The sequence below is a fragment of the Pelecanus crispus genome, chromosome 1 (genome assembly GCF_030463565.1).
Source record: "Pelecanus crispus isolate bPelCri1 chromosome 1, bPelCri1.pri, whole genome shotgun sequence".
NCBI lineage: Eukaryota > Metazoa > Chordata > Aves > Pelecaniformes > Pelecanidae > Pelecanus > Pelecanus crispus.
The window spans coordinates 151909133-151933521 of NC_134643.1; the positions used below are offsets into that span (position 1 = coordinate 151909133).

At 38.2% G+C, this 24389-nt stretch overlaps 1 protein-coding gene across 1 annotated transcript in view; it reads right to left on the reverse strand.

Moving 5' to 3' along the window:
* GABRG3 (gamma-aminobutyric acid type A receptor subunit gamma3) overlaps positions 1–24389 on the reverse strand; it is a 349817-nt gene that overhangs the window by 274009 nt on the left and 51419 nt on the right. The window lies entirely within an intron of this gene.

The window sequence follows — 24389 nt, forward strand, 5'->3', positions numbered from 1 at the left end:
CTCCTACTAGGAACCTATGAAGGATTTTTCATAACAGGATCATACACCTAGATCCAGAAAGAGAGTATTTTAATCAGAAAAAAAAAAAATTAAAACCCAATTTTTAATATTAGTTTTAAAGTAATTCCAAGTTAAAAAAAAAGGACAAAAAGATTATTAATGCTTTTCTATGACCAGTTTTCAACTGTGTTATAAGAAGCACTTTTAGTTTCATAACACAATTAAAGCCCATTTTTAATAACCTCAATACTTCTCCCATTTTTGTGCCATGTTTTATTATTTTCTTTGTATGCCCCTGTTATGGCTGAACTAATCATGCTGTCCTATGCAGAGGACTGTGATAAAAGTTAATGAATAAACACCTACTGTGCAGAGCTGATTACTAGTAGCACTAGCTCACATTAAGGGCACTTTGAGGGAGGAACAAGCCTTTATTTGCCTCTCCTTGCTGAAAGCCAGTAGCACCACACTGCAAGTCATGATATTCAGCTGCAGGCAAGTTGGTGGAGCAGGACAGTCTGAAAGAACCCAACTTCCCTCCAACATAAATTTCTTTGTGTGTTCAAGTGCAGCTTGAGTGTCTTTTTGATGATCATAGCAACTGGTAGAGATATTAATTTGTTATGAGCATTTTCATACCATTTCACATTTCATGGGAAGAAAGGGAGAAGCATCCCTATAACGTTTCTAATGCATCAGAAATAGGATCTCCCCACAGACACGCACAGGACCCACAGGTCAAGCATCATATGGGATTTCACAAGCTCACACTTCATGCAGTAAAGGGCCTACTGCTGGGTCATGTCAGCTGCCCAGGCAGTTTTCATCAGCAATAACAAGCACCATTCCCGACCTGAAGAGCAAAACCATCCCTCAGCGACAGATTCCCTCTTTTCTACCAGCAGAGCGGGGATCTGTGACTTCAGATGTAATGATGCCTTAGAAGTTGTGTGTTGATCTCTTAAGCACTGTTCAGCTGCTACATTCTCACATTTTTTCTGCTGCTAAAATGACAAAATGCAGCAGGATTCTTCTAAAAATCAGACAGGTTTTTTTGAACTCCATAGTGTCCTAGGACAAGTAAACCTGAAATGATGATATATGGAGAAATAAGCATATTTTTGCCATGGCATGACTGCATTGCAGAAAGTGTCCAAGTATGTAAGTCTAACACATACAGATAAAGGACAATGTATATGAGGACTATAATGGAGGAGACATGTAGGTAAAGATTAGGAAAGGTGAATCTGGAACTTAGTTAAGAGAGGTAAGAAACCTCTCTCATATTACATTCCAGCATGCCAGAAGACTGTCAAGGATCAAAAAAAGCCCTAATCAAAACCAAAAACTAAAAGAAGTGTAATCCTGTTGCAATTAGTATATTCAATATTGACTTTCAGTGATAAAAGAAAGCATCTAAAAGTTTTATTCTAGATCACAAGGGCACAGACATTGAATGACTGTTTAATGGCCAGAGCTGTAGTTCTGGCACATTGTCTTCTTGCAAACATCTATTTAGGGGGAGAGGAAAAATAATTAAACAAAGCACAGTCTCTGGAGCTCAAAAAATTTCAAGTCAGCCTATTTCAAGACAGCCTATTTCCAGAGCTTAAACTACCAAAGCTCCTAAAAACACATTTATTTCTTAAACTGTTTTCCTTCAGTTTTAGCTATCATTGATGCTGCTGGATACATCACGTACTAATATTAAATGCAAACATTCCAAAGCTGCAATTACACCCAGCGAGAAGCTGAAGTTTGGAGGAAATCTTTTTAACTAGCAAGCGTGAAAAGTCAGTATTGATCAAAATACAATTAAATGTATTATGCAGGAACATTTCCAGACTAAAGCAGGACTTTCTTAGTTTTCTCAATAAACAGGCTAAACAGTTTTCAAAGCTTCTGTGGTTTTCAATCCTAGATCTGCATTTTGAGCTTCAAACCTAACTCTATTTCAAATCTAATTTCTTCTTGCTTATTATAGGTTTCTATCTGGCAGTACAGTTGTTCTTGCTCCTGACATTTGTCACAGATAGTCAGTTTAGTCTCCTGATGAACCAAACAGGACTTTAAAACTACAGCAATGAAGAATGGCAGTTGGCAAACATTGCTGGAAAGTTGACCTACATTAAACATGTTTGAGTGACACTAGTAGATCTTCTCATACCGGGAGTGAAAAAGAAGCACTACCTCTCTCCACCCCATTTGAAACAAATTGTTTCTTTTTATTTTATGTGAACTTGTGGCAAGAAAAAGAAGTCCAAAGAATTCTTCTTTTAGACAGACGCATTGGTCAGAAAAAAAAGGAGGCACTGAAACTGAAATGATAGGAGAAAATCCTTGCTAAGAGTATTACTTAAATACTCAATCAGAAATGGGCTGGGGTAGGAAAGGTTGGGTTTGGTTTGGTTTGATTTGGTTTACTAGATCAACAAAGTGGTAAACATTTTTTCTCTGTGGAAAAAAATGGGTTATTTATGTCAGAGGTTAGATAAAGTATTTGTAGAGCTTAATGGGTGTTTTTATAAATAATTTTCAGTTCTTTCTTTGAGATTCTTTTCAGCTACTTAGAATCTGAAGGTTAGAAAAACTTGAAGCTCATATCCCAAACACAGAAAGACTTCATTGACACGAATACTAGCAATTATGTCGGATTTTGTATTGCAGATTGTTGTCAGCTGGAAAGCCAAAAGTAATTAATATCTCTAATTTAATGAAAAGGGTTTTTAACTGAAAACTGTATTTCAGAAATTATTTGGATTAGTTTAGTTACTATATCCTACTATCTCAATTTCTGTTATCTACAGAAAGAAGAGCATATACTTTCGCACAGGAAGAGACAGAGCCTAAGATTTACACAGAGGAAAAAAACCTACAAAAAAGTTTCTCAACATATTTCTATTGACCACCTTATAAATGTCACTACTGTGAAAAGGTGCACAAGTATTAAATAAGTGCATGTCTTCAAACTCTGTCAGTTCAGGAGGTTTCCCTCAGTGACACAGAGTAGCTGGCAGTATCACTGTGCAAGGAAGGCTGTTAATCTCCAGCTTAACAAAGTTAACTTGCCAGTCCCTGCGGACATGCTACTGAAAAAATCCAATACACTGATTACATTTCCCACTATGAACACAGGATTGTACTGACAAATTCCTTCCTCTCAGTTCCTCAAATTTTACTGTTGTGTTTGAACAATAGCATGTTACATGCTATTTTCCACACTCTTAAAGCACAGCAAATCTTACAATATACCCTAGCAGAAATGGAACAGAAAATACCACTTAAACCTAAAGATTAAAAGTAACATCTCCTTCATACAATACAATTTTGAGCTAATACACTTAGCCTATACCAAATTTGCACTGAATATGGCAAATACCTAGCAACTAGCCTTAAAAAAAGTTGACTTCCTGCAAAAAATTCTACCATATTTCACGTGGAGACTTGTGCTGATGAGCATACGGGGGCACCACTGACATTTGAAGATGTGATTTTTCACCAAAGCACAAGTGTTCTGTGACTGTCTTGCCATGGTAGGCTTCCAAACCTGTCAGAAAGTTTAGGATAAAGGCTGAAATGGAAGGAGGAAAGGGAGAAAGTGAGAGGTATTTTTATGGACTGCACTGAACTTACTGTAAAATGAATGGGAAATCCTGCAAAATGAATGTGAAAATTTTGAGGTGTCACTACATTTCCCTCTTTAAATTTGCAGGCAAACACAATGAAACACAGCCTTTCACATACTTGGCACACACACAGTTAAAAACCTTTGCCAGAAGTGTGAAAGTAGTCACTCTCTACTACAAGCAGCAAAAGAATGGCTTCAATTTAAACAAAGGAACAGAACATGTGTGTCATTCCTTGTCTCAGTTTCTCTCATGTTCTTTTGGAACATAGTTGACACGTTTCCATCGGTCAAGGTCTCCTTCTTTGGTCTCTTTCCTGCTAATGGCTTCTTTTCTGAAACAAGGAGTCTCTCTCATGTCTTCCTTATCCTCCACTTCAGCCAAACTGTCTCAATTTCCTTTAACAGTGATTGTTACCATAGTCAAAACTCCCCAAAATTGGCTGTGCAACCTCTTCACCACTCTGTTCTTTGGCTTGGGTCTTGGTAGAGGGAAACTATTGGTTGCCTGATAATAAATTCAAGCAGGATGTAAATTTGGGAGCTTGGGAATGCTTCCAAGCTTCTAGTTCTGGGCATATATCCTACCTGCACCCACAGTAGGGCAGGGCTCAAGCAAATAATAGTCTTTTGTCTAAATCCTGGTCTTTCAAAAGGAAACCCATCCACACAGGATAAGTAGGAGTCATAACTCGCATTGACCAGGTCTTTACAGCGCATAGTCACAGCTTGGCTTAGGAACCACCTCAGCTGAACAGATGGTGTCCCAGTTCAAACACCCTCATTGCCTTTAGAGCGTGAAGTCGTTAAGAATTAACTTCTCTGACAAGTTGTCTATCTTCTTTCCAGCAGGGTAGATGGTATGTGACAAATTCTGTGTTGGCTGGTGGCTGAATAACAGAACATTAAAAAAATTCAACAGTTTCACATCCTTAACTGCACTGAATAAATTGGGCAGAACCCCCACCCCCAAGTAATCACAGGGTTGGATGATCTCTTAACTAGAATCCCCAGCTTCTACAAAGAAAATATGCTGTTAGCTGGCAAATTTTCTTCTCCCAAGTCTGTACTCACATGTAGCTGTAAGACATCAGAAATAGCTGCCAGACCATGAAAAGATGAGGATTAACCCTCTACAAAATGTTATTTATAGCAGGCAAACCATTAACTATGTGTGAATTACTGATTCTCCAGTGGTTTCTCTGTGACATTGCACAATCAAACTTCCCTAAATTTCCCTGAATAAAGCTCCTTTTTTTTTTTCTCAATAATTTATTGTCCTCAGTTTATCTTTTTTCCATTTTAATATTCATTGCTCTATTTTGACAGGATTATTTTGCTTTCTGATGAGGACTAGGCTGATCAGACAGATTCTCTTGTTCCTTAGACTTTACCAGTATGTATCATCACTGTCCTAGAAAGTCATGAGTCATGGATTGCTAGAAGCATTGTTTAAGTAAGACATGGAAAAAACCCACTATACTACTCATTACACAAGAAATATTAATAAATGTGGCCTATAAATCATGCTAAATAGCTGGTCAGATGCTTGGCTGGGAACTGGTTTTACTTATTATTCATTATTTAAACAGAATGTAAAAAAAAAAAAAAAAAAGCTGTTCTGAAATTTGTGGTTAAAGCAGGAACATGTTCAGTAGATGCCTAATACACAGTCACTAAGAATTTGTATTTGAAGAGTTAATCTGAAATTGCAGTACCACTCTATCAAGTATGAAAACTAAGTTTCATTCAGTGAAGGCAACAACATAAAAAACCCCAATAAAGTCTGATGTTTTCCTTTCTTTAAAATGCTCAATCTTTTCCAGTGCAAATATTTTTTACATCACACTCCTATCAGAATTTTTCCCATTAGAAAAAAAGGAAGAATATAGCAAATGTTTGATAAAATTGTAAATTCTTCATGAGAATTGTCCCTAACAACATTGCTTCCTCTAGCTGTAGCCCATTGGTGAGATTTTAGCTGGTCTCAGACAGTTTGAAGTCTGAAATTAATCGATAAGCAGTGTCCTTCATGCACCAGCAAGAAATACAATCCTACAGTAGTTTTACTTGTGTGCATTATTATTACTCATCCTTTCCCTCTTTTGCCCCTGAGAAGATATTGACTCACTGCTAATATTCCATCAGTAAATTGCTATTAAGCCCTGTGGGGCTAGAGTCAGAAAAGCGAGGGCTTTGAGTCCTTCCAGACTTCAAAGAATATATGATCAGACTCCTGTTCTCACTGTTATATGCATCTTTTAGCCCAAATCAGGAGTTATACCCACCAAACACAATGTGATAGAACAATATCTGAAAGAAAAGTTGATATTCCTCTAGGAATTAAAAATAAATTTCAGTCCAATCCTAATCTAATCAATGGATTTCCAAGAAATGTTATGAGCTAAAGAAAAATAACAGTGTCTGGGAAAACAATACATTGAAAACAGCTCTATGTATTATATTACACATTTACATTTCTGACATACTTTCATGTTCTAATATAAAGAATTTAATTTTGGAGGTGCAATCCTTTTCAATGTCTTGATTTCAAATTCAAACAGGAAAAGAGTTTAAGTAGTACATCAATATTTAATTAAAATCTTGTGTGCTTGCACTTTTTTTTAAAGGGAAAGAAACCAGAGCTATTTGTCTCAGTCTTTTAAAGCACCACTGGCTTTAATCAATGAAGTTTTCAGGCTTTTTGATGTCACAGCCATAAGCTAGGTATTTCAGAGCCAAATTATGGCTATTGGTCATTTTTGCAAGAGAATTCCAATAATTACCAGTACTCAAACCTCAAAATCAAATATGAGTAATTAATCTGCTGGCAGACTACTAGCCTATGACATAGACTTCCATTTTCATTGGCCATCATTTACATGCATTTACCTCTAACAGTAACAGGAAAGGAAAAACTTTACTAAAAGAAACAAAGGAATACATCTTTCTCCAATGTTCTCAGGAATTGAATGTCTCAGAACCTCTTTGAATTTCCTGCACACTGAGGATGCTTGCTAGCAATCCTACAAATAAATTGAATATAATACCTGCAAGTAGTTAACAGGTGTTTTTATTCAGCATAAGGAGCTTTCCAAAATGAGATGTGTGTCAAACACTTTCCTACTGTCAATTTCTTTAAGGTTTTGTGATTGCCACAGGGGTCTTTGGGGAGAGTTACATGGGATGATAAGTGATTGACAACTGGCTGCATGTATGGGTGTTTTCCAAGGGATCTATATTTCATCATTTAACTCCAAATGAATGCTTAATAGATGTAAATAAGCATGAGAGAATGCCTTATTTGTCTATGACACGCCTCCTAATGAGGTGATTTCAAATTGAGGAAATTCAAGCCAGAGAAAACAGAAGGTAAAGATCAAAAATGAAAGACAAAAGTGAAAAACTGAGCTGACAAAACAGAAGTGAGATAATCCAGTTTTACCCTTGCAATCAATAGAAAAGTCTACAGGCTATATTTTTAGACAGACTTTTTCACAGGTGGCACTTCAGCCAGAAAGCAGAGAAAGTACAGGGAGTCAGGGTATAATAGTCCCAGGTTTAACAAAATTTAGACTCTCTGAAAAGAAAAATAGGAAGCAATTTAGTAACAGTCAGTGTTTTGCAAGGCTCAAGACTTGGTAATCAAAGAACATAACAGAAAAACAGACTTGCTAACATGAAAATTCCTATTACAGTGCTTAGAGAATGGCACATAACACTGCCTTTACTCACTATGTAAATAAGTGTGCTGTAGTTATGCACACAACATTAAATACAGTCACATTCAAAATCTACTAGTGTTAATGGAAAACAGCCTTGATTTAATCCTAATTCTCTCTGCTAGAGATTTTTGACAGTGTGAAGATTTCTGGAGCAGGTACAAACAAGGCAGTATGAAGTATGATCCTGGATTATGTTCTCTTTACTCTTCGTAATTACTTAGTACTAATTCTGTAGCAAAAGGTCTAGAAGTTGCGTTTAATGCTTTTTTTCTTTATGTTAGCAGTAAACCTTTTCTCTTATATAGCATCAGGGTAGAGTGACCTGGATTGCCTAGTAGACATTGCAGAGGCAATAGTAGAGGCACCTATCACCAAAGTAGGAATGTTCCTGGCAAGCACAGAACAATACTACTCCTGAAAGAAACAGGTGTCCAAGTGTCTCCTGATATCCTCAGCACCGTAGTGGTAAGTCTCTGCAAGGCCCTCATTTCCCAAATTTCCTCTCATCATCCTAATTCTGATGCTACATGTTCCTAGAGGAAAAAAAGTGGAGAAAGTGGAGGGAGTATTTCTAGCCTTATGGACAAAAAAGCGACAACATAAGAGATGGTGGGCATCGTGGCAAAGAACCTGTGCCCTCACTCAAACTTTGATCTACAGTATTTTCTTGGCAGGACCAAAAGACAGTATAGCCTAGAGTTTTCAGTATGTTTCCTAAAACAGCTCTAAATTTGTATCAAACTTCAACAAGACAAGTCTTCTCTGGCACGCTAGTTTTCATGGCACTAAGAGCAATTAGCGCCTGTTAACGGGCATTTTACAAGCTTTTTATTGAGATTGCAATAAAAACATATTGAGTATTGCCAGAGCCCAAATTCTCCCTTCATGGTGATAACACATGCACAACAGAGAACGAGAGGCAGAAGGCTACTTCTCTTGCTTGGTAGCCCCAGACAATGACTGTCATAATAAGTAGAAAGTAAAATGAAACAAGCCATGCCATTTGTATTCTTCAATTAATCTTCAGTCTCAGCACTGCATTTGGAGTGTGATAGTTAAGTGATAGTAAAGCCCACAAAAAAAAAACCCCACCAAAACCAACTATTTATTCTATTTAATCAAGTCCTCAGTGGTGAAACAGTTACATCATCTAAATATATGACCTGCAAGACAGCAGTCATGGCATAACGTCCTGAAGGTTGTCCTCACCAATCCATGCTTTCGATGGATAGCAGTACACTCACCATGCAAAAAGTTTGGTTGGACACATCAAAAGTTACCAAGATGAAAAAACACATGGTTAGAATGCTGGTTTGTAATATCCCTGAAAAAAGTGAGTATTCCTCTTTGTTGTAAAAGAAAAATATTACAGATACACAAATATCCTCATTACAGACAGCAATGGGAACGAACGTAGAAATGTAGATGTCACTCAAAGCTCAGGAGTTCAAAGTTATGTAGTAAAATGCTTCTGTAGTTGGCAGCACTGTAACAGAAACAGGGCTGTCAGAGCTGAACCTATTATCTTCAAGAGCCTTTTAGGAGAGATCAGTGAAAAAGGAAAAAAGTAAAAAGCATGCTTCTGTTTGTGGAGGAAACCATCAACCATTCGCACTGCAAAATTCTTAGGTAATCTTTTTAGGAAGACCCAGACACAGCTGTGTTTATGCTTTCAGATACATACTTATATTGATCTGAATATAACAGTAGTAGGTAATTTTACAAATTAATTAATTAAATGTGTTCTGTAGGAGTCTGCTGTCTCATGATACATTTTTATATCCTTGGTAGAAAGAAAACAATGCAGACATTAGTATAAAACCTTGCTTATTATTCATAATACTCTCTTCTCTGGATTCCTAGGTAACGAGTGCAAAAACACATCAGAAGCATCCTAGTGAAAAGAATTTCTAATGCATTCTAAGTCTAAACATTACCATCATTTTGAGAGATATTTCCAAATGTCAGAGAGCAAATTACATTTGATGTCAAGCCAAAGCATTTCAGTGTGGAAGCATCACTTCAGGCTTCTATTAATAGAACAATCCATTTTAAGAAAGAAACACTACTCTGATTTTACATGGTCTCCCTTGGAGTTTCAGGAATTCAGCTTGAGTTTCTCAGCATGTTTTCAACCTAGCTCTTTTAGATTCATAGTTTTCCGATGACCTATATGGCCATAGAGTGTACTCTTTATTTCAATTAGGTAACTTCATTATTTACTGATGTTTCCATTCATGGTCTCTTACAGTACTTCTAAATGTTTAATGTTAAGCAAATTCTAATCTATTATCTTATAATTAAACAGTAATTCAAACACAAAGGTATTATTGTTCATCTCAAACCATAGCATCATCGCTTCTGGCTTATGTGAACAAATCTGCATGAGTTCAAATGCTTACTAGCCAAGATTTAGAGATGGCATCATGCTTATCTGAAGTATCTTTTAACCTTGAAAAGCATCCAAAGCTTTTCATATTTTGTGCCTTAAAATGTTTAGGACATCTTTTCAGAATGAAAGAAGCTCTTTTCAAAGAGATTACTGAGAATATTAAGTTATTGCTTGTAGCTGCAAGCTCTACTTACAAAAATAATCATCCCTTACTTCCACAACATTCTGCAGCAACAGTAGTAGCCAAGGGTGAATTTCTTTCAGCTGTGTGAGAATTTTAGCACCTGTATGCCCCTTAGTCAATGAAAAAAGAGATAGGTTAGCATAAACTGTTCCTTGCAAATACTTAAGACAGGTGTCTAAAATGGATACCTTGACAGAAATTCATCTTCTCTCTCAATTGGCTCTAGAAAGAATCTAGATTATTAGCTTAGATCAAACATCTAGAGGGTTTATAAATGGCTTGGATCTGATGAGAGGCATGCCACCCAAGAGGCTGCTTCTTCTATGATGGCAGTAAATCCCGCAGGTCTCCAAGGTAATTAAACCATGGAGAGATGTTAACATAAATTAACACCACTAGCAGTTGTCCAGAGCTACTCAAACAATGACAAAAGTTAGAATTAAAATGTTACGAAGAGAGTCTTAGAGTATAACAAGTAACACCCTGGACCTATAAGCATAATTATGGGTAGTTGACCAGTGCCCTTTGGATGTAGGACACTGTGCATTCATGTGGACTATAAAGCTTGAATTTCTGATAAATAATTAAGCAGGATTCACAAACCTATGCATTCACCTCGGATTTGTAGTGCTGGAACACCCATTCTCCCATGGCCCCTTCACCCTTTTTGCTTCCTTGGGTTAAATGGACAGTTACTAGAGTAATGTCAGATCTGTGTACTTTCATCATGCCTCTGAGTCTGGAGACATGGTGGCTATGAGGCAGAAGTCACGGCACCACCACAGCCCTGTCCTGGGCTCGTTTGTCCTGGGTCCTTCACATCACAATAGTGCAGGTTGAACTATTCTTGTAGCTCCTGTTTTTGTCCCTTACCTCACTTGCTTAAAGAAATTATTTAGGTAGCTTGTTTACAGGCTTTTCAAAAAGGTATTTAATAACCTGTTATGTTATGACTTTCTTGCTTTAGGCACATGTACCCATTCTAGGAACTCTTTGTTATTTATTTGACCCATTTTGCCTTTAAATATTTATGCACACACCTGCACTGAAAGCTACTCAATTTTGCATTGATGGATTTATTCTTCCAGGACTCTCAACTTGTGGAGGACACTCAAGAAGTTGATTTAAAGGACCTTAATGTTCATGGTTTTTCTAACTGTACTGAACTCAAACTCTTAGATGACCTTTGGAAATCCCTGGGGTTTGTATTTGTTTTGAGCATCACCTCAAATGATCAACAGCAAGTACTGTGAACATGCAGAAAGCAGATTCACTTTTTTCAAATATTTTTCTTCCAAAAAGCTAGAATGAAATACATACAGAAACTTTTCCTAGCTTCTTTTTCTCCAACTAGTAAGTTCTATTTCTTTGGCAGAATTAGTGCAACCAACAATTTCCCCAGTGGGAAGAGACAGGGGGAGAAAAGAATCCTCCCCCCAAATCTTAGCTTCATTAGACAGAAAAGTGCCTCACCATCTATAAAACTAAGAACATAAAGTTATTAGAAATAAAGTATTTTGTTCATCTGTAGTTCAGACCTTGGAGTATTAAACACAGCAGTGTACAAAATGTACACTTTTTCTATTGCTAAATAAAGTTACCATGTCTTCTCCTGTTTCCTATGATGCAATAAGAATTAGCTAACTATAGCACATGTGCAATGAATGCTCAATGCTCTGCTACCCACCTCCTGGAAATAAGCTGACCATTGTATGTGTTATTGTTGTGGTTTAAGCCCAGATGTTAACTAAGCGCCACACAGCCGCTCACTCACTCCCCGCCTGGGTGGGATGGGGGAGAGAATTGGAAGACTAAAAGTATGAAAACTCGTGGGTTGAGATAAAGACAGTTTAATAGGGAAAACAAAAGCTGCACATGCAAGCAAAGCAAAACAAGGAATTCATTCACTACTTCCCATTGGCAGGCAGGTGTTCAGCCACTTCCAGGAAAGCAGGGCTCCATCACACATAACGGTTACTTGGGAAGACAAACACCATCACTCCGAATGTCGCCCCCTTCCTCCTTCTTCCCCCAGCTTTATATGCTGAGCATAATGTCATGTGGTAAGGAATATCCCTTTGGTCCATTGGGGTCAGCTGTCCCAGCTGTGTCCCCTCCCAGCTTCTTGTGCACCCCCAGCCTACTTGCTGGTGGGGCAGTGTGAGAAGCAGAAAAGGCCTTGACCCTGTGCAAGCACTGCTCAGCAATAACGAAAACATCCCTGTGTTATCAACACTGTTTTCAGCACAAATGCAAAACATAGCCCCATACTAGCTACTATGAAGAAAATTAACTCTATCCCAGTCAAAACCAGCACAGTTATAAACCTCATGAGGTTTCTCTGCTAGACCAAGCAGCACTCATCACAACATTCTCCGTGGCCCCAGTCTTTTGTCATCCAGACCTCACACCTTACCACAGCACACTACTACTCCATCACGATCTTTCCAATGAAATTAAAGGGAAGGATAGATTGTGGGAGCACCATACACTGGGGTTTTACTATAGTATTGGGATCTGCCTAGGGCTGTACCCAGATTTGGCAAGCTCACAAGCATTTCTATGTCTACTAGTTTAACATGACTCAAGCAGTGACAGTTCACTACATGAGTAAGATGCCCAGTAAGAGAACCAGCAGAACAAGCAGTGTCTGCACAGTTTCTTTACATTCATGTAACCATGTATAATGGAAGTCTAGTTATGGTTTTAAGGTTTATCAGAGTTTTATTTGATCCATTGTGTATTCAACTACAAAACAGACTTCCTACTACAAAACAGACTTCCTCCCGTGGGAGGAAAATCCAGAGCCATTGGTACCTTTATGGTCTTCTACAGGTAACAACAGCATCGAGCACAGTATGAGGTTTTCAGACTGGTTTTGATTGCCTTTTGTAATACCTCTAGACAAAAAAATGCTATGAAGCTGCCAGCCAGGAGAAGCATCCCACCAGTTCCTGTGAGGGGATTCTGCCAACAGTGAGAGCAACAGATTGTAAGTGGAAGTCTAGAGTGATCTACGGCTCCTCTGGCTACCCACTACACACAACCAGGTAAGCAACACTTCAGGAACCTTCACTAAAAATGTGCCAGCATTAACTGCAGTGCTGGAGCAATGTCAGCCCATTGCTTCTGAGACTGGCGATGTGGGCTTCAGATTAGTCAAGAGGTGACAAGAACATGCTGCAAGGTAAATATGGTGAAGAAAAGAGTCAAGAGAGGAAAGCAGGAGAGGGAAGAAAAAGGAGAAAAAATATGAGGAATATTGTATTTGGGGGGAACGGTGAGGAGTTGAAGTTTTTGGGGAAGGATACCATTGTGTCTTTACCCTGCTTATTTTTACCATAGAAACAGTTGCACAGCATCATCTCTATTTAAAACAAAGTTATCATCATGAATCCAGAAGCAATTACTGCTGACTTGGAACTAGTTCAGACTTAACACCCTTCCTCTGCCATCTCAGGCTCCCATTTGTTTGTGGGCTAACGGTAGCTGCAATATTGCTGGATTTTACTGCTTGCGGACCACTAAGTTACTGTGAAGAACCCAAAAAGTCAATAAATTGTCACAGCTTGCACTCTTCAAAATGTCCTCTTATGTCTTTGAGACACTCAAAATCCTAAAAAGCACTCTGCGAAGAAAAAGCACTCTTTGTGAATCAAATATTTGACCAAGATCTTAAAAAAGATTACACACTGAGGATAAGGCCAATATGTCATCCTCATTGGACAATATTACCTCCTGACCTTATTGACATCCACAAGTTGATCATCTTTGAGGGTTTAAAAATAAAACATACTTTGAAAATCTTCATCTTCTGAAAGATACAGCTACCCTGGACACTTTTATTTGTATGTTACTTAAACAGACCAAGATCTCTTTCACTTACTTGTAAAAGTTTATTAAAGCTTATTTTGAGCCTCTGGTGAATTTATATAGCCTGCTTATGACCTGGCAACACCTGCAGAGCACGAGCATAATGATAAGTGTTTAAATAAAAAAAATCTAAGGTTACTTCTCTTCAACATCCCTTTTCTGCATTTATGTTCCTGTCTTCAGCTAGAGTCAGACCTTTTCCTACTCAGCTAGATCCTGAATCATCCATTCAGTTTTTGCTTTGATGAGACTCTCCTCTGGCTCAGTAGGACTTGTTAAGTAATGGCCCCGACCTCGGTACACTCTCTATGACATATCAAGCTTACTAGTGCAGGGTGAAGAACCTACTGTAATCACTTTGGGAAATCATTTATACCACACTGTGTTCACAAAGCCTGCAATGTTTCAAAGGGGTATTATAAGGCTGAGAATTGTAAGAGAAAAAACATTTGAATCAAAACTTTTTTATCCAACTTAAGTTACAGTAAGTGTACAGTTTTGCTAAAACCTTACAGTGGGTTTGATATTTGGGCCTGAGAAATAAAAACAATAAAGAAGCTTTGGACTTTACCTTAACCTCTACTAAGTTAAGCGGGTCCAGAAGAGGGCCACAAAAAATGGTCCAAGGGCTGGAGCACCTCTCCTATGAGGACAGGCTGAGAGATTTGGGACTGTTTAGTCTGGAGAAGAGAAGGCTGCGAGGAGACCTTATTGCGGCCTTCCAGTACTTAAAGGGGGCCTACAGGAAGAATGGGGAGAATCTTTTTAGCAAGGCCTGTTGTGACAGGGCAAGGAATAATGGATTTAAACTAAAGAAGAATAGATTTAGACTAGACATAAGAAAGACATTTTTTACAATGAGGGTGGTAAAGCACTGGAACAGGTTGCTCAGAGAGGTAGTGGAAGCCCCATCCCTGGAAACATTCAAGGTCAGGTTGGACGGGGCTCTGAGCAACCTGATCTGGTTAAAGCTGTCCCTGCTCACTGCAGGGGGGTTGGGCTGGATGACCTCTAAAGGTCCCTTCCAACCCAAAGCATTCTATGATTCTATGATAAGTCATGTAAGAGCATTTCATGTCTGTTATGCCATTCCTGACCCACCCAGTTAACCATTCAACTCGCTGTGATTAAGTCAACACTGGTAGGCCAAGCACCAATGTGCAACCATGAGGTCTTTAGGCCACCAGGACAACAGATAGTTCCCCACCTTCCTCAATACTCTCTCTCCCTCCATATTGGTCAATATTTTATTTATAGTTTTTCCCCTCCATCCTCACTCTAGGTTTACAATTCACTCTTACAAGATGTACAATTGTTAAAAGAAGATAGACTCACAGAACTAAAAGGCTGTCTCCCTTGAAAACCAGCAGAGAAAAATACACGCTTGTAGGGTGCAACTGGTCTTATCCTAAATTAGATGTCTGTGTTTGATCAAATGACACCTAATCCCAGAAATATTTATTTCTCTATTGTTTAATATTGCTACTAATTCAGAGGTAGCTGTTGGAAGCTAAATAAGACAAAATCTAACTGAAATTTTCCACACAAATTGCTCCCCAGTTTTATTGCCATAGCTAAAAGGTAACTCTAGGCAAAGTGAAAACAACACACATAATTCCCCAAATAATTCTTGAGCACAGGGTCTTCAGAGATCCTCCAAGATGTCTGTTGTTCCTGTTCTTTTCCTCCCCACAGAGGCATGTAGGTGTTATTTCTATAAATTAGGCCATTTCTTGTTCAGTAAATTTCCTTCCTCCTTACCTAGTCAGCCTGAGAAGTCAGATTTTTCTTTTACATGACGTGCTCCTCTCTCCTGTCCTAATCCCACGATTAGCAGTTCCTTCATCATTTCACGACTTTTGCATCTAGAACACTGTCTTCTCTCTTCTCTTTCTGGGAAATTCCATTATTCTCAGCTTCAGCCTTATGCAGAGAAGAAAAACTCCAGTGCTCCTTCCCTCTTCTCCCTTCCCATGTCTCTACTCTGTTCTCATGTGAACAGGAGCTCCCTTTGTTAAAAGACTTCCATTAGGAACAGAGTTTCAATTTAAAGCAAGTGGTCACTATGCCTCTACCTTCAGTTGTCCAATAATGTAAACAGATTAGCCCTGACTGATACTATTAAATACATGTCCTGGTTTTGGCTGGGATAGAGTTAATTTTCTTCCTAGTAGCAGGCATAGAGCTGTGGTTTGGATTTAGTAGGAGAAGAATGTTGATAACACACTGATGTTTTTAGTTGTTGCTAAGTACTGCTTATGCTAGTCAAGGACTTTTCAGCTTCCCATGCTCTGCCAGGTGCACAAGAAGCTGGGAGGGAGCACAGCCAGAACAGCTGATCCAATCTGACCAAAGGGCTATTCCATACCATGTGATGTCATGCTCAGTATATAAACTGGGGGGGGTTGGCCAGGGAGCCGCGATAGCTGCTCGGGAACTGTCTGGGTATCGGTCGGCGGGTGGTGAGCAATTGCATTGTGCATCACTTGCTTTGTATATTATTATTATTATTATCATTATTATATTGTTATTATTATCATTACTATTTTACTTTATTTCAATTATTAAACTGTTCTTATCTCAACCCAGGAGTGTTTCTCACTCTTAGTCCTCCAATTCTCTCCCCCGTCCCATCGGGGTAGGGGGAGTTAGTGAGCGGCTGCGTGGTGCTTAGTTGCTGTCTGGGGCTAAACCACAACAATACATCACACAGATTAACTCCCATGCAATCCACAGACCACTGTGGAACATACTGCATATTTTTTCTCCCCAAGTGTTAACAGATGGTTTACATGAAGATTGCCATCAAAGGTTTCAAGTCTACAAACACCTGTCTGAACCCCTTATTCTTTAGAATTATACTCAAGACATCGTCATGACAGTAAAAGAAAGTGATTTCAGACATACACATTTCTGCAGACCGAACATATTGAGTGAAAGTTAGTTTCTTCCCTGGAAAGGGATAATTTGATCAATACCATTTCAGAAGTACAGACAGCAACAGACTTGTGATCAATTGGAATTATCTTTACATGACCTGTTGAAGATTTCTGAACAAAAGAACCAAGTTCCTGACTACAACACTTCCACCCACAGAGCAGCATGTTCTGCTGCACAGGATCAAAGCAAGAGCTGAAACAATAATACACCATCTCTACAGTTCTGTCTCACTCTTACCAACTCAGAAGAGTCCCTAGGAAAAATGAATGTGGGGCAAACTACTAGTCCAGTTTTGATCACAAGTTTTATTCATGAATGCTACAGCAAAGATGTAATAAATCATCTGAAAGAAATGAAGTTCCCAGAGCTACCATGCTGAAGCATATTAAGTTAGATGTGATTCTGACAAATGTTTGACAGTGCATATCAACTTATTCTAACATTAGATTCTCCAACCTGTTATATTTCCTTAGGTCTGGTTTCTTGGAAGCAAATTGTGGGTGGGAATGCAAGTTTCTTTTCATATAACCCTGAAACAACACAGTACATATCTGCAATGGAAAACAAAAAACCAAAACCCTAAATACTGGGGATTTCTGCAGCTGAACACCTACTGCAAAACCAGAAATAAATTCTAGCATTAGATTAGCTCCACTGTTGGAGGTAAACCCTAACACCATGACGGTTCTCTAAATAGTTAAGACTCCTTCAGCTCTCACTTGCATGTTCAAGCATAGTAATAAGGAAATGCATCTGTTTACTAGCTCATCTAATCCGTGCCTTTGGTGTCCTCAGGATGAAGGCCTTACATCCTGCTGCTCAGTATGCAGTTCCTCCTATGTCATACTATAGCACAAAATGGTTCAGCCTTCACACACAACCAGAAAACACAATATACTGTACCACAATTACTGTACCACAACAAACTATATAGATTATTGAAATAAAATCTATCACTAAGAAAAGGATACACTGAGAAATTAATCCAAACCTAAGCAAGCTCTAACAAAGTCAAACACGAATGTTAGCAGACCAGTCCTTCTGCTAAATACCCAATCTTCGTGTATTGTTGTACTATAGACATTGATCAATGAATTATGGCCAAATGCTAGTTTTTAGATATATTTTAGATTTAATTTGGTTCTCTTTATCACTGTTGACCTAATGGATGGAGGGGAAAAAAGGAAGAAAGAAGCATTAGGCTAACACTAGAGTACTTATGGATATAGAACACTCAAATAGTTCCTCTGTGAAAACATATATAGCTCATTACATACAAATACTGTTGCTCTTTTTACTTCACTATTGACAGATTAGACGATCTCCACCTTAACCTGACTTGGTTTGAATAGCCTCACCATAACTGTACCCATCCTACATCCACTGTGTAAAACACTTTACTAGATAACACATGGTACCTACTAGACAGCAATGTAAGGAACTAAAACAGATAACAATCCTAGCCTAAACATGTAACATACAAGATGCTGTAAGGTATTTTATGATGAAAAGCTTGGCACAGGCAAAACATCATAAAAACTCTTCCAGATAACAATAGGTCATCATTCATCCAAATAAGAATGATAAATAGATATTACTGAAAAATACTGATGGCAGGTGCTGAAACTTCTTTCCAGGATAGATAATATACTATGTTTTATGGAACAGGAGTAAAGAAAGATTTAAGAAGATAGCAAAGCATCTTACTAGGCTAATTGCAGAGCCTATTAGAGACCTCTATTCTTTCATATCCCAGGTCTGCTGTTCCGAGACACTATGGCAAAGTAGCAAGACAGATTCATGGCTCAGCTCCAACAGCAAGATCAATCAAACACTGCTCAGAAAGAATCTAGGAGTACGACCCTAGCACATACATCAGAATTTTTTAAAATATGTTTTCCTTGGGATTGGGAAAGGCAAGGCAGAAAGGAAATCTATTCCTATTGTAAGCATTATTTTTCTAATTGATTAGCTGGATATAGTTTTCAACAGCCAGACTAAATTTTACATTAGCATTTGTTTTACGTTGTCAATTCAGGAATATGTTTTAAAAGAAGTATTAACTGTTCAGGCTATTTCTATTTATAAGTGAAAGAATGCTTTCAAATAGCTTTTTTCATGAAGAAAAATACTGAAGTGATATTTTGTAAGCCCACAAGCTGTAGGCAGTCAGCTCTTAATATATGCTGTTCCTCTGGGAATTCAGGGGTTGGGAAGAAGAGGTATTGAATATGAAATAGTTTAGGTCTTTTGCCTGAAGATAGCTGCTGAGCAGAGAGGTCACTAACTACTTTTCACTGAATGTTTAAGAAGACACATTAGTATTCTGTTCTGTTGGTGGTATTATTATACACGATGGGATTTCCCATCTCAGCACACAGTATTATTACTATTTATATGGTCATACTGTAACACTTAACTGAATAATACATATTCATATTCTGACAGAATGTGCTTGGAATTACAACAGTTTATGCATAGCCTGCAATTTTTGGCAATATGGAGAACACATTCTGGCAAAAGAGTGCTCTCTTCCAGTTTCATTTTTATTAGCAAAGATCATAAAACATGCAGCTCATTAAAATCTGAATAACTTCCACTGGGAGTGCACTTTTCTGAAAGTATTTTCCTACAGCTGGTGGCAAGATAGATCTGCTGGCTAACCAGAGCTCTAATAGAACATTATGAAATCCACAATGCGGCACGAAGACAGTTGCATAATCAGAGCCACAATTAGCAACTCCGCTAAAAAATGGTAAGGGCTTAAGCACCACTGAGTAGCATGTAACAAACAAAAGAAGCCATCATTGTCAGTCTGAGGTCCTGAATGAAACCTTTATACGTTATATTATTGCTTCCATTGCAAGGAAGCTAAGAATAGATCCATGGCAAAGGCAGCACCATATAAAATGAGACCATAAATCACGGGTACTAGAAATGCCGTCATTAACTGTAGCACAGGACTCCAGTATAGATTACCGTGCCTTAGTTCTCAGTGTTGCTCCAGTGCTCCTCAAGCCCAGGCAGCCATATGATAGATATCTAGTCTAAGGGGTCTGCAGCATCTGTACGTCAGGGCTACGAGTGCACTAATAGACCTTACTTGCCCTGACCAGCCTCGCCTGGGACCCCCACCCACGCCCTCTGCCCACAGGCCCCGGGGCCTCATTTCAGCCCATGCCAAGGCCATCAGTCCCTGCCTCAGCAACCTTGTAAGAGTGCCTGTCTCCAGCTGTAATGCAGTGATGCCTCTGCCTGGCCACAGATCTCATTAATCCTGACCCTGACCTGAGGCTGCCATCCCGACCTGGCCTGGCACAGCCCCGTCACCACTGAAGTTTCAAGCAATCACCTCGTTTCAGGTTTGTCTGTTACCTTAGGCCAGTCCAGCTACCTGAGTCATGCAGATGACCCAGGGAGTTAATGGCTGATGCTTACAGGAATGATTTGACAGGTTGTTACAGGACCTCTCTGGGTGGGACCTTTGTACAGTTCTAGAGATTTCCCTCCGGCAGCTCCTGCTCTGCCTAGTCTGAGCAATTAGCATACTTAAATATGTTGATTAACTTCCTAGGTTGAGAATCTGGCATTTTCCTCCAAAGACTCCTTTAAGTAGTTCGTACTGCAAGATAGATTACATTGTACATAGGTAAGACATTTGCAAATAGTCATTAGAAAGTGTGTTCTGTATGTAGTTAAGGTAATCAATAACAATGAATTATGCATGTGCTGGGTGGTCACCAAGGGCCACAGCCAAAGCTGTGCAGAGCAGTGGCATCCAATCCAGATGAAGATGCTGCTGCAAGGACCCTGCAATGAAGCCTCCCATCACCATCCGGACAGTGAGAAACTGTCCTGTTCAATAGATTTGACTCCCCATGAGATCATTACTCTATATTAAGATCCCAATAAATTAGTTTGTCTTTCTAAAAAACACTGTCCATGACTCTCTTTGCAACAACTGCATGAAGAACGAGGTAAATATTTTGATCTAGAATTGCACGTTGGAGCAACATTGATTTGTATAGACATAGCAGCACTTCAATATATTCACAAGTTTGCCATACTGGCCTCTCCAGTACTTTGGCTATTTCAGTTAGTTCAGACAAAAGGTGTGAAAGTAGATATAAATTAAAATTTCTGTCCAAGGTATAGGACACAAGAAACATGCAGTGTGACAACCCCACTGCTGTTTGCAGCAAAATCTCAGGCAGCTCTGGCTCATTGGTATCTAGATCCAGACACCAAAAATAATAAAAAAAAAATTCAAAAACTTTGTAAGATGTCACATTTAGGTGAAAACTCTCCACAATTACAACCTAAAACAGCAATGGAAAATTCAAAGTTCTGCTTATACAGAATCTGTCAGTTAAACCCCATTGGTCACACTTAATGGTAAGATGTAATGTACTTTTTTTTAAGTCTTCTTTACTTGTGTCAAAGGACCACTATTGGCCTCAGTTGTGGGGGAAAGAAACTGACATTTTTATACCACATTGAAATTTTTTACATTAAAAATCCTTACTAATCAACATTAGATTGAAAACTTAATTCATTATCTACTATGGTGATTTAGATATATCTATATTGCAAAGTCCCAAAAGAAGTACTAAAGAAAATCACGTTATCTAAAACCTTACTGAAGGTATACAAACATTCTTAAGAATCTGTCAAGTCTCTAATAAAATGTAGGTTTTCCTGGAAGCAGATTAAAGATTCTGTTTAAAGTACTTCTATGAGCAGATGACTGTAGACCTACTATAATAAACTAGATAGGATGAGGGATTTAAAACGAATGCATATTTTTCAACTGGAAACAACCTGAAGTTAAAAGACCCTTTTTACATCATACTGAACATTATTACATTGTAAATCTAGAAATAAATAATGGAGCTGTACAAGCAAGCACTGGGGAACAGAAAATTGATTGAATGCATTATTGTAAGTAATTTGGTGATTCTGTGATTGGTTTTCTCACCTGGAATGATGGAATTGGGTAATCAAATTTAGTCCTGTGTTGTGGCGTGTGACAACAACATATAATCCCTTAACAAGCTCCCTCTTGAAACACACTTACCTCTCCTTAGAGAAGACCATTTTGGTTTCACTGTTCTGACAGTTAGAAATGTTATTTTCAGCCTGCAATGAATCACTGCATATCTATAACTGCATATTTGTATTAACCTTGTCCTTGAACTTCTTCATCCCTGGTGTTTAGCCTCATAAGAGTATACATAATCAGCAATCAAACATCATTTTACTAAACAAGTCAAACTTGCTTACATTGTTCAGCTGTACTGTTCTGGTGGAGTTGCACTAGGTTAAACACTCAGAATATAAATCTCCAGATCATCTTCCCTGCCTCTTCAAACAAGGTGGCATAACCATATATCAGCTCATTTCCTCTCCTAGTTTTGTCAAAGTTATATTAAAGCATCCTTCTGCTGGAGGGTTTTTGACAGAAATGGGTTAGATAACACATAAGCATTGTACATACAGATCTGAACCTAGCTCAACTGCAGCCAAAATGGCTTGTCTAACAACAGCTTTTGTGGGTTTTTTTTCCTAGAAATTAAAATCTCCACCCTCCTTATGATTTTAATAGCTTTTCTCTGCATCTTTTCCATCCTGAAGTCATCTTTCTTAAAGAGTTTCAGCTGAAGTCTCATCCCGCCTTGTGCAGTATCACTAGCCCTACCTGCTGATGGTAAATTTGCAATTTTATGCACCAGGTAGAGGGTGGCTAGTCCCTTGACCCGACTGCACATTTGTATTTCACAGTTATTATCTGTATTCCTTTATTCCTCTCAGCTATTCTTCCTTTTCACAACTTTCTCATTCAATTGAGCAGGTATTCATTTAGTATGGGGATCATACCATGTTGCCAGTGAACAACAGCCCCAGTTGTCCATATTCTGTTTGTACTTGGAAAGTACTTTCTTTGGAAAGTGTTTTACCTTTTGAATTACTTTATCCTCAGACTCTTTTGATAAATGGGCTGGCTTTTCAGTGATTAATCCACTTTCCATTCTTAACAGGCTCCTTGCTGACTCCTAATTCCATTTTGCTTAGTTCTTTAGCCCTCTCCTTCATTATCCCTTTCACCTCCATCCCACTCCTTCTTTTGCTTGAGATGAAAGTCAGTTTTAGGACTTTGAAGTAAGTACAAGCCTCTTTAACATTAAATATCTTGAGCTGTGCAATCAACCTGACTTCATTAAATAATTCCCTTAAATTTCTCAAAGTTTTATTTTTAAAATAAACCAACTGGAAGGAAAAACAAAACAAGTCTGAAGTGAAAGTTAAGTTGAACTGATGTGCGACCCCTTAATCTAACAGGGTTGGGGGTTTTTAATAATTTTTTCAGTACTTACAAAACCAAACATTACAGTTTTTCAGCCCAGTAATTATTTAGTAAAGAAGTCAGACTGCTATCACATCCAGGAATAACTGAACTTTATTCTGACCTTCACACATTAGTTGAGAAAATTACAAGCCCAAAAGCGACCATATTTTTTCAGTAAAAACATAAAATTCTTTAAAGCTAACAACTTAATTATGCAGTACAGACAGCAAGGGTAAAGAACCATATCAGATATGACGTACTACACTGATAAGAAAGTGGTGCAAAAGATGGTTAACTAAAGACAGAATGAAAATAAGAGTATAAAAAATAAAGTAAATCTTTAAAACCAAGAGTAATCATTATTTCAAAGAACATTAATAGTAAAATTATTTATACAGGCAGAAATCTTACCTGATTTATCTAAATTGGCAACTGAGTTTCAAGAAAGCAATCATATATTGCATTCCTAGAAAAATTTTCACAGCATTATTCTGAAAATCTCTATTCATAATAAAACCCAGTCCTAGGAATATATAGGATATCCTATATATCTTATAGAGGGAGTTCCTTTAAAAACAAAAGAAAAGAAAAAAATTAAAAACTCAAAAAACAACTCTACGCAAAAGTAAAAGGGAATTCAAACTAAGTCTGTTCCATCCCTAACATGAATTCATTATGGAGCTACACCATAGCCAATGAACAAAGCTATTACAACATGATCTATCTTCCCTTATAATAGAACATAACAACCAGCACTTGTGTTCTAGACAATTATTATCTCTCACTTCTGTAAAACATCTGTTTTCACAAGCTCTGGAGCTGTTGGAAGCTGTTCTGAAGAGACTGATACAGTCAGTGTGCCTCCACTGAAAGGGGGGACATTTTGTCATAAAAGTCCTGGAATAATGAATGGAAAGAGCATCTTTGAATAATGCAGGCCATTGCCAGCTTTAGGACTGGAAGGTTCCACATACCACTCAAGTCTCCATTTTAACAAACAGTTTTCTCAGTAAACTGCCCCAGGTCTATGACAGTTCTATCCATTGTCAGAGAAGGAAAAATCCCCCATATAATTTCTTTCGCCTTTATTGCTTGCCTCAGCTTCTGTTTTGACAGCTTCTCCTCCTCTTTTTCCAATATATACATCCCTTCCTCCACTCTCAGTTTCTTCTTCAACTTTGCCATCATGGTCATGTATTTCCACATATTACTCTCCCAGTCCAAAAATTTGTCTCTTATATTCTCTTCTTTTGTAGACAGCTGCAAATACTTGAGTGATACCCAAAACTTTCACTCCATTTTCA